Here is an 18,410-nt window from a genome sequence, read left to right on the forward strand (position 1 = left end):
CTGTTGCATACGCTAATCCCTTGAGGGTCAGTTTCCCATCTAGGAACTAAAATGTTTTGCCAATTTTCTCTTGTTTGAATTAGTTGTTGAATGTCAATGATCTTTTGTCTCTGAAAACAGTTTTTCATCTCCTTAATTTGGCCCTACTTAGACTGGATTATTAGATGTTTTTTGTGTATTTCTTTTATCACTTTCAATCCATTATCGAAAGGTAGTTTTGATCGATTGTTTTGGCGATAGAAAAGTGTCATAAAATCGTCATTTTCTTCGAAAAATGAAGTGTCATAAAGTCTTCCTTCATAAATAATCGATTGATTTATTTGTGCATTTGATTTGTATTTTCATTTAAAGTGTCGAAAATATTCATTTCTTTAAAATCAAAAGTGTCGTATAGTCTTCCTTTCCCTTTTAAAAGAAATTGTCACAAATCGTCATTTTTTATTAAAAGAGTTATGAATCGTTTGTGCATTAGTTTTCCTTTTTAAATCATTCACATTAAAGGAAACTGAAAAGAAATACATGCGTCTTGCATTGAAAAGAGTTTGTGTTTGCTAAATGGAATAGTGTAGGGAATTTTCATTTAGATTGTGCTCTTTTCTCTATGATCAAAATAAATCTGATTGCTCTATCCCTAAGTAGTTAGGATTTTCATTATTAAAACTGAATGGAAAGAATGCTTATCATGATATTTGCATTCCTAGGAATTTCAAAATACATCACATGGTGAACTTGAAAGGCAAATTCCTAAGCAAGATCAACTTAACATGAACATCAATTTATCTAATAACGCATTGGAACTTAACAAAAAACATCTAGAGGTCTAGGCTAGAGACGTTTTCCGGCGTCTTTAAACCTAGTAGCTGTTGTTTTCACTAAGGTTGGGTGATTCCTCCTCTCTTATTTGATAAGTGCTAATACGGACTTGTGCTTTCTGTACTGTCAAGTATATAGTGGGAGACCCCAATAGGTTGAAATCCTTTATCCCTAGGAAGTCGAGTCTGTTGCCTTACTGATCGCAATGCACCGAACACAGCATTCAGGAAGATTGATTTTCGTACGTAAAGTCCTTGGTCATTTCTCTTTCATTTATCACCAAGGTGTATATTGCAGTTTTGTGATTTGTCTGGTAAACCCTCTTGTCTAGAATCTCCAGAGCAGTCACTTTCATTCCTTTTCGACTCTTTAAAAGTAAAAGGATCATCTGAACACTTGTCCTTTCCGGCTCATTAAACATCGAAGGTGATTAGAGTCATCTTTTGTTTTTTCTCGACTCTTTAAAAATGAAAGAGCGAAGTTGTGATCCAGTGTCATAAAAAATTAATTGACCACGAATAAAATCCTCATTCCTTAGTTGACTTTAAATTGATAGAATTAATCAGAAATCGTGGAGGAACATCAACTCAAACCCTGTCGTTCGCGGAGAACAGCGAGCCAACCTCCTTTGCCTCCCAAAGCGACACCAATTCAGATAAATCGGTCTCGTTTAACTGATTCTAGTACATCAAGAACTCCTAGTTCTTCATCTGGAATACCTGAAACATTTATTTCAGTAGCTACAGAGACTCTAGTTACTCCGACCATTTCTATTACATCCATTCCTAAAGAAGAAGCTTCACAATTACCTGAGGATATTAGCATTGATCCTATTGAAACAGTAACCGAGGTTGTCCAACAACAAGTTGATACTCAATTTAAAATTGTTCAACAAGAAAGTGCTTCTGAACTTGAATCAGTTCAACCAGAAGTTCGTCCAGAATCTATCCCTGTTCAAATAGAAGTTACGTCTAAACCTGAAGTTGTTTAGAAACCTCCTTCTGAAACTCTTGTTCATTTACCTGAACATCTGGACATTGAATTTCGACATTCAGAAGTTGTTACCCCTCAAACATTAGTAACTATTGAAACTACACTTTCATCAACACCAGAAATCTTTTACGGACTTGACGATCAAGCCTTCCACCAGGTTTGATTGCCATAGAGGAGGAATTAGTAGGAGAGTCTACACCTGGAACCCCATTTCATTTCGGAATTGGGCTTTATCTTTACCGTACTACTCCTGATTACTTTGCTTCATCTGATCCTGCTTCCTTTCAAGTACCCATCGAATCTTTACAACAACTTTTGGGCTAGTTAACTATGACTGAACAGTTGTCAACATCCCATATTCTATCATTTGATGCAGCTGCAGCAGAATCTTCTATTGTAACTCCTTCGATGTTTTCTGCCACACCTGATTTGCACCTGTATGGTGAATCGTTCATCCCAATTGGTTACCAATCATTATTAGGAACCCACTAAAGGGTTACTCTTGCACCATGGTCATCACGCATTTCCTCAACTAGAATTCTACCTGGTTCTTCTCTAATGGGAAATCAACAGTTTGATCCTACACATCAGTATCATGCTGGGAAATCTGGTCAACATAGACCTATATATCCATTAAATACTGAATTTCTACCATATGGAGAGCAATTTTCTTATTCATCGTATCCTCCTTATTCTGGAGGACAACCATATGGTAATTTCCCACAATATTCAAGTCAACTTGGAATTAGAGTTTGTAAATGGAAACCAGCAATGCCAACTCAACCAAAGCTTGTGTATCCAACACAACCAATGCAAATTGTGTCAACTGTTCCTACTACACCTGTTGTTACTATTGTTCCATAGTCACAAGCTCAATTTTTTGTATCTCAACCGGTACAAACTGATCCTTCTCTCTTGCAACTACAAGTTTCAAGTCAATAGGTTCAAGTTTCTCAAGTTGTTATACAACAACCACTTGTTTCTGGAGCTCGGCAACAACCTCGGGTTAGTATGCCTTTATTTGGACTGACCCAGGATTACACTGGTATAGTTGATTCACAACCTGGTCAACCTTTCATTGCTGGGAAACAACAGTTGGTTCAACAACCGTGGTTGCCACAATTCCAACAACCCTAGTTCCAATAGTTCCAACCTTAGTTTGGACTTGGTTCACAAGCTCAACCTGGTTTTGGTCAATATCAAGCTTACCAAGGTCCTGGGCAACAAGGCTTTGCAGGTTATGGACAACCACAATTTCAGTCTGGTTATCAACAACCACCTTATACTGGTTTTGTTCAACAACCATACCAAGGTTACCAAATGCAGATGCCCTATGTTGGTATGCAAAGACCTATTTCACATGCAATTCCATCATATCTTGGGTATGCTCAACCTGACTTGAATCGACAGTTGCCATTCATAGCAACTTTAGAATTACCAGATTTAAACCGGCTCACCAATGATCCAATCGCATATGCACCTTGGTGGCCGTTAATTCCGCATAAGTTACCATCTGATATTCCAAAGTTTAACGGAAATCATGGAGAAGACCCATCAAATCATGTTATGACCTTTCATTTATGGTGTTCATCTAACACTTTGAATGATGATTCGATCAGACCTCGTCTTTTCCAAAGAAAACTTACCAGTCCAGCTGCTAAATGGTACATTGAATTACTGAGAGCTTCTTTCAATAACTTCACCACTTTAGCCACTACGTTTTTGAACCACTTCCAGTTACCTATTAGATACGAAACTGGAACAGAGCTCTTGACCAACTTTAAACATACTACTGCTACCCATATCTTAGATCATATTCATGAGTGGCAACGTCGTCATCGAATGATTAAGACATGTTCCTGATCATCTTTTAGCTGAGTGGTTCATAAAGTCCTTGTTGCCATCAATCACCGAGGATGTGGCAAAAGGAGGAGTCGCCACAGAAGAGCAAGTTATTGCTCGTGCCCAATACTTAGATTTGATTTACACACAATCCGGCATGCTCTATGATAAAATTCTCGATGCACCTAGACCAGATTTTACTGTTCCACCACCTTCACAATCGAGTAGGGACACTCATGCCGATGACGATGTCATCGGTTCATCAAGCACACAGGGGGCAAGAAGACCATCTAGTCAAACTCTTGCTATTTCCAATCAAGCTACCAATGCATCAGAAAACACTCATGCCTCAGAGATTAATGCCATGTCATCTGACAAAGGCAAAAATCCAAAGCAACCAGGAGGTAAGAAAAAGGGGAAGAATAATAAAAAGAAACAAGAAAATTCAACTCCAGAGAAATCATCCGAATCCCCTACCACGGCTAGGAAACCTTGTTATCCATGTCTAATATGTAATGATGAGCATTATACAAGAGATTTTCCACATCACTCTGAGGTCTCTAAATTTTTAAAGACTTCAACCACATCAGCAGTGTTGACAGATCCATTTCCTACCCCGGAGACACATTTGGTTGCAACTGACAATGCTTCCACATCCCAAGTACTCATGTTATCCATCACAAATCCACAAAACGATGTTTTGGTGTCAACAAGAAACAAAGATTATGGAAATTTGTCGTCGTCGAATAACCAGGCCACTGATCAACCTAGTACTTCAACCTCGACTTCACCTGAAGTTGTTCCACCAATTGTACCTGAATTGATGATAAAGCCACCAAAGGGAGTTGTGCACAAATCAACATTCAATCCTTGTGCTCGAGCAGCTCAAAACTATAATATAGTGGAAGATCTAGCTCAATCACCTTCCGCTATGTCGACACTCGAGGTGTTGCAAAATTGTCCCTTCCAAAAACAAGCTTTATTGTCAGCAATAGGTGGAATAGATCCTATGGATTCAAATCTTGTGGTTTTTAACCACGCGGGATATTCACCACAGTTACCAACGCAATTATCTTCCTAATCCAAGTAAAAGCTCTCAATAAGAACGTTCACCGAACTATTATTGATGAGGGGGCATCTACTTGGATTAAGTCCATGAATTGCTGGAAAACACTTGGTTCACCGCCATTGTCATGACCACCAACTACGTTATAAACCTTTGATGGAAGAACATATACTCCATATGGGATTTTGAGTAACCTGCAAATAGAACTAGGGGGCAAGACAGTTACTGTTGACGTTGAGGTAGTTAATGAACTCCTCATTTACAACATTTTACTAGGAAGGCCTTGGGTATATGCTATGGTTGTTGTTGTTTCCACGTACTTTCATACAATTGCATTCCCTTTCAAGGGTGGAATCACAGTCATTGATCAGCTAGCCTTTTTTGCCAATAGTTCACAGGCTACGGGAAGCATTCTGTTGATACACGGAAACCCACAGTCACTTCAAAGTGTTGGAGTAGGTCTCCTTAAAGATCCTTCCCTGATGGGCACTTTTACCCTCCCGTCACCATCTGGTTTGGCGGAAGTCGCAAGAGTGGAGACTTGCAACATGATTTCTTCAACATCATCTGATTTTACGAAGATTTCCAACTACTTTGAAATTGATAGTCATAGTGAGGGGTTGTCGTTCAACCCCATTGAATCATCATAGCAATCAATTTTTCAGGCTTGTGCGGCAAACCCTAATCCACACTCAACAATTGTATGGGTAGATAGGTCGTTAGAATATGGTACCTCTTCGGATCCTTTTTCACGTATACATTCTACGGATGAAGGAATCGTCAAATCAATGATGATAGGAGAGACACCATGGGAGGATTATCATCATCGTTCCCACCTTCAAGATGACAATGAAGATTATTTAGATGAACTAAATCACCCATCGATCGTTGATTTCTTGTCAAATTCTGTAAATACTGTAGATTCTGAGCATAATTTTTCCAACATAGAAGAAACAATTTCTATAAAAATTTCGACCAAGCCTAACATTGTAGAAAACATTCATGTCGGCAAATCTTGTTCTTCATTGGAACTTGATACTTACTGTGCTCTTTTTCGCAAATTTCGAGATATATTTGCATGGTCTTATGAGGAGATGTCGGGCATTGACTCAAGTATTGTTGAACATGAGATTAAAATGTACCCTGATGTCAAACCAGTACGACAGTGGCTTCGACCTGTTCATCCTAAGAAAGTCGCTTCCATTAAAGCAGAGGTTGAAAAACTTTTGCATGCTAGCTTCATTTTCCCTATACCTCTTACTGATTGGGTATCTAATATTGTTACAGTGATGAAAAAACAAGGCACAATTCGAGTGTGCGTCAATTATAGGGATTTAAACCAAGCATGTCCAAAGGACAATTATCCTACACCTTTTATGGACTAGATTATTGACGAATTTGCCGGATGTGAAATCTTTTCATTCATGGATGGATTTTTTGGCTACAATCAAATCAATATCCACCCACAGGACCAATCAAAAACCGCTTTTATATTTCCGTGGGGCACATTCGCTTATCGAAAGCTACTTTTTGGTTTGAATAATGCAGGGTCTACATTTCAGAGGACGATGAATTATGCCTTCCATGACATCATGCTCATTGTTCAACCTTATCTTGATTATTTTCCTGCTCATTGGCGAAAACGGACTGATCACCGGCAACATTTGAGAGCAATATTCTTATGATGTCGACACTACAATATAACACTCAATCCACATAAATGTGTGTTTTGTGTTGGCTCTAGTCGATTTCTTGGATTTGTAGTTTCAAAAGATGGAATTCGACTCGATCCCATTAAGGTTCAAGCAATCCCTTACTTGCCTCCACCTTCAAACTTGTTACAGATACAGAGACTTCAAGGGAAGGCAAACTTTCTGAGGTTCATTCCAAACTATGTTGAATTAGCTAAAGGTTATACACGTCTATTGAAGAAAGGGGTACCCATCCATTGGGACCAAGTTGCACAAGCTTCTTTTAATGCTCTTAAAGATTCCCTGATTAGAGCATCATTAATGTATGCTCCAAACTATCAAAAAGACTTTTTCTTGTATCTCGTCACTGCAGATACAACCATTGGTATGGTTTTAGTTCAAGAAGAAACTGGGACTTAACATCCTATTTACTATTTGAGTCGTAATCTCAATGATACAAAGAGTAAATATTCATATGTCAAAAATTTAACCTTGGTAGCCATTCAAGCTGTGCAGAGATTTCGTCATTACATCCTCCTCCGTAAAACTACCATTATATTAGATTGCAACCCTATGACATACATTTTATCACGTCAATATTTTAAATGGATAGTTATCTTGCAGGAGTTTGATTTGGAATTCATCAAGTCTAAATCAAAGAAATCTCTTGTCTTTGCTGAGATACTTTGTGATTTTCCCTCATCCTCCAATGATTTAACATCAAAAGCATCAATCTTGGATGAGTCTCTGTTTCTTATCTCATCAAGTGTTCCATGGTATGGAGATATATTGGTCTATCTCCAGACCCAATCTTTTCGACCTAATACCTCTCGCTCTGAACAATGACGTACTCGATACCAAGCCAAAAATTATCTAATCATTGGTGATACACTTTACCATCGTGGTGTCGATACGATCTTACGTAGGTGCCTTACTCATGAGGAGGTCAAAAAAGATTTGAATGAGTGTCATTCAGGTGCTTATGGGGGGAATTTATCTAGTTAGGCAACTACACAGAAAATTCTACGTGCTAGTTACTTCTGGCCAACCATATTCAAAGATTGCATCCTTGTTGTCAGAAGTTGCCATGCTTGCCAGATATTTGACCGTAAAACCAGATTACAACATGCACCACTGCATCCAGTCATTGTTGTTGGCCCATTCGCAAAAATGGGGCATTGAATGTATGACATGTAACTCCACTTCAGCCGGGGGGCATGGGTATATTATAGTCGTCGTTGACTATTTTACCAAATGGGTCGAGGCAATGCCAACATTGAACAACATTGGCGAAATGGTTGCTCTGTTTTTTTTCAACCATGTGGTTGCTAGGTTTGGTGTACCACAATCTATAGATACAGCTCATGGGTCGTATTTTTGCAATCACATGATGGTCGAATTAACTTTCAAATTAGGACTGTCACATGATAGTTCTGCTCCATACTACCTACAAGCTAATGGACAAGTTGAGGCTATCAACAAAGTCCTTAAGAGCATGTTGCAAAGAATGATTGAAGTTCATAAAAGGAATTGGCATTTAATCATGTACTTGGCTTTGTGGGCATATCAAACCTCGGTGAGAAATGCAACCGGATTTATTCCTTTTCAGTTGGTGTATGGTCTGGAAGCAGTCTTACCAATCCAATGTGAAATCTCGTCTCTCAAACTCATGATTGACCTGCTACCTGACATTTCTGAAGAAGAAACGTGTTTCTTGGAGTTAATCCATATGGATGAAACCCGTCGTGATGCCGCAATGGCTAACGAGGCGCATAAAAAATGCATCAAAGGCGCAATATGATAAAAATGTTAAGCCTCGTGTCTTCTCAGAAGGTGACCTGGTCTTGTTTTACGATTAGGATTCTGGTAAGCTTGGAGAGGGAAAATTTGAACCACTATGGATGGGCCCTTACATTGTTAAACGTGTGTTGTCGAAAGGTGCCTACGAGTTAGTGGATTATGATGGGATTCCATTGTCGCAACCCCGAAACGGGTTGTACGTTAAACGTTACTATGCTTAGTTGAGTGTAGTAAAACTCACTGTATATATATGATTTGATTGCATTTGTGTGTGTGTTTCTTTTAGAGTTTTTGTTTGGTTAGGTAATCCACTTCGCATTCGTTGCAGATTTCGAACTTTTCAAAACCATTTGTTGGTTATGCCGATGGAGCTAATCGTAGTACGCAGAATTTATCTTCTGCAGCATGGGCCATTTTCACTCCAAGAGGAAAGTTAGTGAGTTTTAGAGGGATATGTATTGGACGATCGACAAACAATATCGTTGAGTATAGCGCGTTGATTGAACTACTCTTTGATGCCATTTCACTTTCCATACGCCGAATCATCATTAGGCTAGACTCACAACTTGTCGTACTAAAGATTATTGGCATCTATTCCGTCTGAAACCCAGCAATTCATCACATGTACCTTAGAGTTCATATTTTGGAAAGGTATTTTGAGTTTATTCAATATCAACATATTTCCAGAAATCTAAACACATTAACTGATTCTCTAGCGAACTATGTGTTAAATAGACATTTGCAACATTTGTAAAGTAAACATTTTCAAATCACATCATCATTTGAATAGGATTGCATCACTTAACCATAATAAAACTTTGAAAGTAAAATAGATAGTTGTATATAAGTTTTTACAAATAGTTTGTGTCCAAGACAAAAATTGGTCATCTGACCCAAAAACTCAAAAATGTATGCAGAAAATATCCAAGTAGACTAATGCTACTCATGATAACAGGTCACAGCCTGTGCTATCATGCGTAGGAGTCTCATCCAACAACTCGGCACGCCAATGGTATGGCATTGCAATCGCATAGGTAACTCCTCAATCCGGACATCCGAAATGCCTAGGGTCAAACCCTCTATGTGATCCTGTAGCTGGGCCAGTCTCTCTGCTAAATCCAAGTCTCAGAGAAATTCTCTCCCAACAGCTCTCTGTACTGGTACACCTGCCTCTTGTCGATGTCCCACAGGTCGAACAGATCCAACATCTGCATACTTTTAAAAAGATTTGTTTAGTCTTGGAAATAATCAAAAAACACAAAAAAAAGTAAAAACTTTAAAAACAAAAACATGTTGGTCAATCAATTTACCAATATCACTCCACTGCGCCCCAACGGGTAACATCAGATCTGCATCACCATGGAAATCCATCCCTGAATATGGATATTCTGCGAAGGTCATGTCCTGACGGTCAACCCACTCAAAGAAAGCAGAGGTAAACGAGATCAATGACTGGCCAGCTTTCTTAGCCATAAGATTACCCACTTCTGCATCCGTGGGTCTCTAGGTCTAGGTACTCCCAATGAGATGTGTTGTGGCTGCATGAGTGGGATTCTCTCCAAGGAAAAGAAACCAAGATAGACCCATAACCAAAAAAATTTGTCTTCCCATTCTTTACCTTGGTCAGTTGTTCTTTCATGGATGAAAAAACTACCTCACACCAATTGAATACCTTTGACTCCAAACACTCTAAATCATATTGCTATATGACCTATTTTCCAAATGTAAAGTTGTGCTGCCAGTCAGTTTGGTGAAGGTAAAAAGGGTTGTTTTCAACGGTAAATCATCAACATCCCTGATATTGATATTGTTGTCTCTATTAGATTGAGCTCCTTCCCGGCAGAACTGTCGTATATAATCTCTCACTGATTCATCTCCTTTGGTAAAACCTGATAATGAGATGGGGGCACCCCCGCTCGATAGTCCAGTCAGAAAGTAAATATCATCGATGGTAAAGGGGATCATTTTGCCCCTAATGTGAAAAACCTGATCAGTAGAATCCCAAGAATGAACAAGGTATTGCAAAAGCTCAATTTCTTGTCGCATGATGGATAATCGAAAATACTTCAGCAACCCACAACTCCTTAGGGCATAAGATATTCCCTAATTATTTAGGGCAACCATGTCTTGTTCTTCATGCTCTCATTCTCTCCATATAATCACCATTTTGATCCGATGAGTGTCTGAAATGCAACTATTAGACAAATTAGGATCCATTTTTTGCAAAAAAAAAGTTGAAAATTTGGGAGAAAACAGCTGTCAAAATTTGGTTTTTGTGCCCATCGCACCCCTCCATTAGAGACAGTGCACTACAATGCCTACAGCCTTCTAGGTGTGTGCAATGCAACGCACATTTCGATATAAAAAGGGTGCGTTGATCCAGAGTGCACAAAATGAAACCCTAGGGGCCTTAAAACCAAAAAATTTTGCTAAAAATTGAAAATGAATGGAATAAAATGGAAGAGAATAGGATAGCTCCTACTTGGTCTGGATGGCACGAGAAATGATCCACTGAATCCTCCGTAATCAGCTACTGAACTTTGAGGTAGAAAACTGCTCTAGAGCACCAAAAACAAAGGGAAAAAGTGAAATGGTAAAAATGAATAATAAAACTTGTTTTATGTTTATTTCTTGCACGTTAATCGAGTAAACATTGGTTTTTATTCATTTTTATCCATGAACATGTATTTTTAATCCTCTTTGATGGATTTTTTAGTAGGTTTAACAGTTGAACGCAGAATTTAACATGCTTAAGTGTAAATTAAACATCTTTGACCACAAAGCAAACTTTTATCTCTTTTTCGAGCTTTGTTAAAAACGAAAAAGAAACCCCCTTGGAGTCCTCTTTAAAATCTTTTCAGACTCTCTAAATATGAAAAGATTTTCGAGCGCTTGTCTATTCCAGCTTGTTAAAGGATTGGAAATGACATCTCTCTTGTATTATTTTACGCTTTTTCAGACTTGAGAGATTATTTTGTGAAAAATAACTTGTGGAGTTTCATTTTTGTCCCTTTTCAAACTCTCTAAATATGAAAGGACCGAGTTGTCCTTGTCGTTAAGCCCATTAAAAACATCAAATAGCGACAAGCTTGTCCATCTAGACAAGACCGAGTTTCACCTTCGCTAGACTCGTTAAAGCATCAAATAACGATGGATTCGCCCAAAGGGTGAAATTATACAACAAACATATGTTATCCTCCTCAAACTTGATAAAAAATAAAGAGGTATTGGTCATCAATGACTGAAGAAAAAGGGAAAAAGTCGAGAAAACTTTATGGTAGCAAGTCGCTCTTGAACATGACACTTTCACTTCATCTCCGTGACTATTTGGGTTGGGTTATCTGCTTGATGGTTATCATACCATCCATTAATTGGTTTTGGGTCAATGTTGCCAATTCATCTAGTTTCGTCGATATGTTCAAGAGAAGTCATTCAGTTCAAACTTCATCGTTTACAATACCGTAAACTTTCATTTTCATGACCACCATTCTTGAACCTTGCGTCGTCAGTCGATTTTTCATTTCCAAATTCATTTACCTTGTTTTGTGTCGTAGATGTGAGATACATCAAGGCCCTCCTGTGACGAGTCACTTCTTGTCGATATCAACACATCATCTAAGAAGTTGACTCAGAAACACCCATTCAGTACCTTGAAGCTTGCATACATCAATGGCAGGTTTCTCGCTTCCAGCGATAAGTTGACATCAATGGCCTTCGACCGAAAGACTTTGTATGGTGTTCACCATCAAATCATTTATTCACACCATGTGAAATTTACTATAGTACCTTGAGGGTCATTATCATTATTGGTGATTCCTCTCGCGTCCGTTAATGGCTTACATCATTGGCTAGTAATCAGAGGATGCCTTTCCATGTTCGACTTCAGAACATCTATTCACATGGTTAGACTTGTACTTGAGCAAAAGATTGAATGAGATTGAAGACTCCGAATCTAGTTCCATCCATCCGGGCTACGATATTTTTAGGAGTACTAAACCAAATGTACAATGGCCTTACATTCATGGTCAACCATTCATGGGTCTATATCTGTAGACGACTATTTTTGTACATGTAATGAAATTTTATAAGCTGAGCATGGGTATACCTTCCCTCAGCTAGTTCATGAGAAAAATTAAATTTTCATGATATATGTATTGTAATTGATGTAGGTCACTTTCCGTATCGAAACCTCCTCTCCTCATGATAAAGCATTTCACTCGACATATATATTTTTGACTTCATGATTTAGGGGGCAACTGTTACAGATCAATTTGGGCACATCAACCCCAACTTACAGATCGATACTATTAGGGCTCATCAACCCCTAGTGTAGTTGTTACATGCCCTAAAGAAGTTAGTCATCAGAATGCCTCACTTCCCAAGAAGTTCCATCATTGAAAACATCCAAAAACTACCTCTAATAAAATCAGCGCAAGTAGGCCTTCATTAGGGTGCGCTGCATTGCAAATTATACACTGACAGGGTGTTATGCAGTGCACTTGGTCCCTCTTTGGCCTGCACTGAGCGAATTTGAGAGAATTTTCATGAGGGTTTGAAGATTCCTTATCCATTGGAAGCCTCTAGAAGTTTCTTAAATGTCACCTACACCTTTGAGTTCGCATTTGGATGAGGAAGGGAATTAGGAAACATAAATCCCCTATCCCTTCTTCCATGGAACTGATTTCTAAATTTAAAAAGGCATTCATTATCACCATTGATGGCATAACCTCCTTTACTCACCTATAAAAAGATCACTTATCTAAGAGATCAGGGGGCTGAAAAATTTGAGTTGTAAGTTGATGCTGGTGATATGAGATTAGAGTTGATTGCAAGTATTGTAATAGTGTTGAAGTGTCTTTCTTGTCATGAGGTGAAGAGGATGGGATTGAATTGGAAGAGTGTCATTGGATCAACACATATGGGTTGTAATTCTTCCTCTTATCAATAAAGTCTTCAAAACTTTTTCCCTTATGCTTCTGTTATGTGTTGATGCTTTCATATGTATATCATGTTCTCGATTCCATGTTATTTATAAACAATAGGTCAATATCATTTGCTTTGATGGGTTCTTGTTGTTGTCTGTGTGTAGGTACTTCTCAAGCGATTTAAGTACGGGAAGGAGCAACGGAATCGGTTAAGGGAGATAAGGAACAAGCGGAAGCTACAAGTAGGTTCTTTGTTCTCTTATATTATCTGTTGTTTATAAGAAAGGCAGAGATTACTTTGCCTGTTGTTTCTAGATCTGCTACTAAATCTAGAGGGTTAGGTGTTTGTCCAAGAACAATAAATATTCCCAAAACAAGAGCCCAGAGCTAGAGCCAAGAGCCAGAGTCGAGAGCCAAGAGCCACAGCCACAGCCACAGCCAAGTGCCACAACCGAGAGCCAGAAAGCCAAACGGCCAGGGATAAAAATGGTATTCTAATCCCAATGGTTCAGTCATAACCTATTGGAGTTGAGTGTGGAACTTGTAAAAGAATTCAGCCATAATCCCAAAGAGTCTAATCGAGTTGATTAGAGCTCAAGGAGACGTAGCCCAAGAAGTTTGGGTGAACTCCATATTATATTGTTGTTATGTGTGATTGTGTATTACTGCATTGTATTTGTTGTTATATATTTTATATATGTTCAAGCAAATAAACTTAAAGCACTTAACAGTTAAAGTACAAACACAAGCATACATCTATTTCAAGTTATTTATCCCGCAAATTGTCAATTATAAGCATAGATCTTGGAATATATAAGCTTTGGAGTGGGAGAGGTTCTTGTAAGCATGACAAGAAGCCTTTAGTGCCCCATTTCATATCACTTCTCTTCTTTGGGTACAATAAATTTCCTCTTCTTCCTCATGCTTAAGTATTCTCTCTTAAAAATCAAATACATAGCATCTTCTCAAATAATTGTGTGTTTGCAAAAGTCCTCCTTTTCCAAGTTCTTTTTCCTTCATTTATCCATTTATCACCAACAAAAGACAAATTAAACATAATTATAGATATTCATATCTTGAAAAAAATCATTAATATCATTATTATAAGGAAAGGAGCCCTGAAAATGAGAAAATGAATTATGAAGAATTTTAATGAAAGTATTTGTAGACTCATTCTTTCTCTTTAGGCTTAGCAATTTTATTTTCCTAAAATAATAAAAATGTTAGTAAACTAGTTTTACATACAACTTTTACTCCAAAAAATATCTAAAAATAATAACCAAACTAGTTATCTTATAGGGATGATATTCCTTAAAATTTATTGATAAACACATAAGCTTTGAATATGTACAATATGTCATATGTTTTATTTATAACCTAGATTCTCATTCAATATAGATATCCTAGCAACTATCAACCAAAATAGTAATTCAAAACAAAATAGTGGAAATTTTATATTAACAATGATTTTATAGAAATCGAATGCAATAATTTTTCTACGTATTATCACTGTAGTTAATAGAAATTTTGAATCCCCTGTAAATTTGGGACCTGTTTCCATTGTAAGTTCATGATTTAGTTCTCAGGAATTTGTATCCTATTTTTTATTGACTTTTAATTATAGCAAAACCATGACTGTATTTCTTTCAATTTTTTCAGGTATTTTCACTGTTCATTTGGCCAAAAAATAGTGTTCCCACCATATTCCTCACACCCTTGGCTCTCCAATGAGCTATTTCATGTTCAACTTGGCCTTTTAAAACTCAGGAAATGGCCCCCAAAAGATATTGCTCAATAGTCATTGATTTAACTTGTGGATTAATTATGGCCATTGATCTACATGTTCATGTATTTATCCCACATTCCCAATGAAACTCAAGATACGGCCCCTGAAAAATAGTGCTCAATAGTCATTGATTTAGTCCATGGGTTAATTATAGCAGTTGATCTATATGTTCATTTCTTTCCATTTCTTTATTCTGCATTCATTGTGGAATTGCACCGAGGAGTTTATATTACTTTTCACTCCAATAGTAGTTTGTATGTGAAACCATTAGAAGTATGCTCTATTCAGCCCATATAAATGTTTTGTACAAATGCTTAAAAAAAGGAAATAAGATAAATAGATAAACCACTGCATTTTGACGATCAGGTCACTGGATCATCAAAAAATAAATAAAAGGTAGAAATTAAAATATAAACCACTGGATTTTGACGATCAGGTCACAGGATCATTAAAAAAAATAAAAGATGGAAATTAAAATATAAACCACTGGATTTTGATGATCAGGTCACTGGATCATCAAAAAAAATAAAAGATGGAAATTAAAATATTCAGTCCATATAAATGTTTTGTACAAATGCTTAAAAAAAGGAAATAAGATAAATAGATAAACCACTGGATTTTGACAATCAGGTCACTGGATCATCAAAAAAAATAAAAGATGGAAATTAAAATATAAACCACTGGATTTTGACGATCAGGTCACTGGATCATCAAAAAAAATAAAAGATGGAAATTAAAATATTAGGCTCGGTTCCTCAAAATCTCAATAACCAAAATCAAATCGAATAATAATAAAAAACCACTAAATTTGAGCATTGGGTTAATGAATTCCAACAACCGAATTCCAATGATCTAGTCACTGGAAAAAAAATGTGGAAATGAAAATGCTCAGTACTTCACATCCCAAAATCCTATCCCCTAGACTTTGAAATCTTGAATTTTGGAAAATGAAGTAAAAAATCTCATTAACTAGCATTCCATCAATTGAAATATTGGGTCAAATCAATTGACATAAAAATATTCGTTAATTGGCATTCCACTAATTGGGCTATCAAAATCCCATCAATAGACATCAAATGTTCCCATTAATCAACACTCTGTCAATCAGGCTATCACTTTCCGTCAATTGTTGTTGCCTAGTATAAATAAAATAATAAATGATAAAAAGAATTAAAAATTAAAATAATGATAGAAATTAATACAATTCACATCATCTGTCACGTCAACAAATTCAATACAATTTTTTGCCATGTGCACTGAGGGGGCATGTAATCTGCTGCATTATTAGAACACGATGACTATAAAAAAAAATACGAGGGCCATAATTGTGTTCCATATTCGCAATGAGAAAAAATTTACATCGTTGAAAAGCTCTCGACAAGTAGAAAATTATGGTGAACTCAAAATTGAGAAATTATGAAATTAAAATAAGAAAAAAAATATAACCTAATGTGATAAGTAAATTACACAACAATTTATGACCTATCAATTCAAAACAAAAATAAGATCAAAGATCTAATTCCACAAACCAAAGATAGCAAATGAATAGATAGTAAATTCACAAGATTAAGCATTGAAATAAAAGTTGGTAAGGGACCCATTATCTTTTACTTTGATAAGTAAAATAAAAGGGGTGGTTGTTGAACGCATCAACAATAGTTCATACAATAATGTTTTGAGGGGTTTCAATTGTTTAGTATTTATTTCAGTTGCGAAAGCTCATTGACACTGATTGTCAAACCATTAATCTAGATGATTCAACGATCCCATATAGAGGAGAGTTCAATTGGACCTCTCTCTTGGGTTGAGTCCCGTGACTAATTGGTAGTGCATTTCAGCCCGTTAACAACAATGTCACTACATAAAGGGGCCCTTCTTGTTAGATTAATTCACTACTTCACCATGGATATCAGGCATTAAGATCTAAGAAAGCTTGAATCTTGAGAGAGGAGATATAGTTGCGACTAACTTACAACTCTACCATTGACATCCATGCGAAGAGAAGTTGGATGGATTTAGGCAAACAAAATGAAAATCTGCATTAATATTAATTCAAGTACAAGAAGTTGCAAGATAGAGAAAGATGCAAAGGAAAGAGAATCACCATAGTTATAGTGCATTGTAATGAAAACCTTAAGTTACGAGCCTCTCCTTCCCTTATGACAATCCTCTTTTAACTCAATTAATACAACTTTGATGATTATTACTTGCTTATAATTGTTGCATTCCTAATAATAAGGGTTATGGGAGTTATAAAACCAATTTTGTTGATCAAACTTCAGATTTGGATTAATTTCAATCCACAATCAAGTTGAAATTAACCCTTTACATAAATGTGTGCTTTGAATGACTTCGGCAAATAATGACCCTAGGCTTAGGCTTTAGGTCATTTCTCCCTTCTTATAGAAATAATCGCTGCCCATCATTTGACCCATGCTAAAGAAAAAGAGAACCAAACATGTAATAACAAGGTCTAGATAATATTTATAACAAGAACCAAATTAACAATGACAATCTTACTCTTAATCCCAAATTGTAAGGTTTGGAGTGTTATTCTTAACTAAATATTACACAAATAAAAACCCAAATCACAATAGCATTTTATAACATCCATTAACAAAAAACATGATTCTTAGGTCATTAACCTCTTAATGCATTTTTGCTTGTAACTTCTATTACAAGGATAAAAACAAAGTTTGTTAACTACCCAATTGAAATGGAGACCTTTCAATTGATGCGTTGAGGTTTTGTCATGGCCTCAATGAGAAAATGCATGTTAAATCTCAATGTAGGGGCAAACTTACAAGTTTGTTCTACAACATACCTATCAATGTTTGATTGCAAAATTCTTGCAAAACAGGGAACAACATGAAACTCCATTTAAAAATAAATAAATAAATTGCCCTGACAAATAGCCTTTCAAATTATATATAGCACATCATCTCAAATGCACCATGGAGCTTATGCCAACTATCGAGAAGTTGCATAAATGGGTTGCCCTTCCATTATGTCTATGTTTGTTCCCTTACAACGATCGTATTATTGTGGGCAAGCTCTGAAATCAATATAATGAGTGTGTCCAAGCTTCTAATGTTGTATCCAAGCTTTCTGATGTTGTCTGTCAATTTCTAAGTTGGTTCATGATAATATATCTCTGCAAGAAACTTAAATGGTGGGGTGGGCTTCGATAGTGCAGAAGAAAGTGCCATCTTACACCACTAGCTCTATCAACTAGTATGAGGCCATTCCTTCCTTGAAACATTTGATTATTTTGAGGCTTGAATATACAATAATCAATGGAGTGTGGATAATCGCAAAAGATGTCTAGGGTTCGTATAGTAGAGTGGGCTATTGTACAGGTTGTGGAAACTCCATAGGCTATATAAAAAGCTCACAAAATTTTCTATAATGTTGCAAACCCAAGGATGTAACAAAACCCATGTAATAATGCTTCCACAATTATAAACAACGCTCCAAGGATAGAACCTTGTAAT

Source organism: Pinus tabuliformis, chromosome 1_2 (genome assembly GCF_031772625.1).
Source record: "Pinus tabuliformis cultivar Carrire ecotype Pingquan chromosome 1_2, CPIR1, whole genome shotgun sequence".
Taxonomy (NCBI): domain Eukaryota; kingdom Viridiplantae; phylum Streptophyta; class Pinopsida; order Pinales; family Pinaceae; genus Pinus; species Pinus tabuliformis.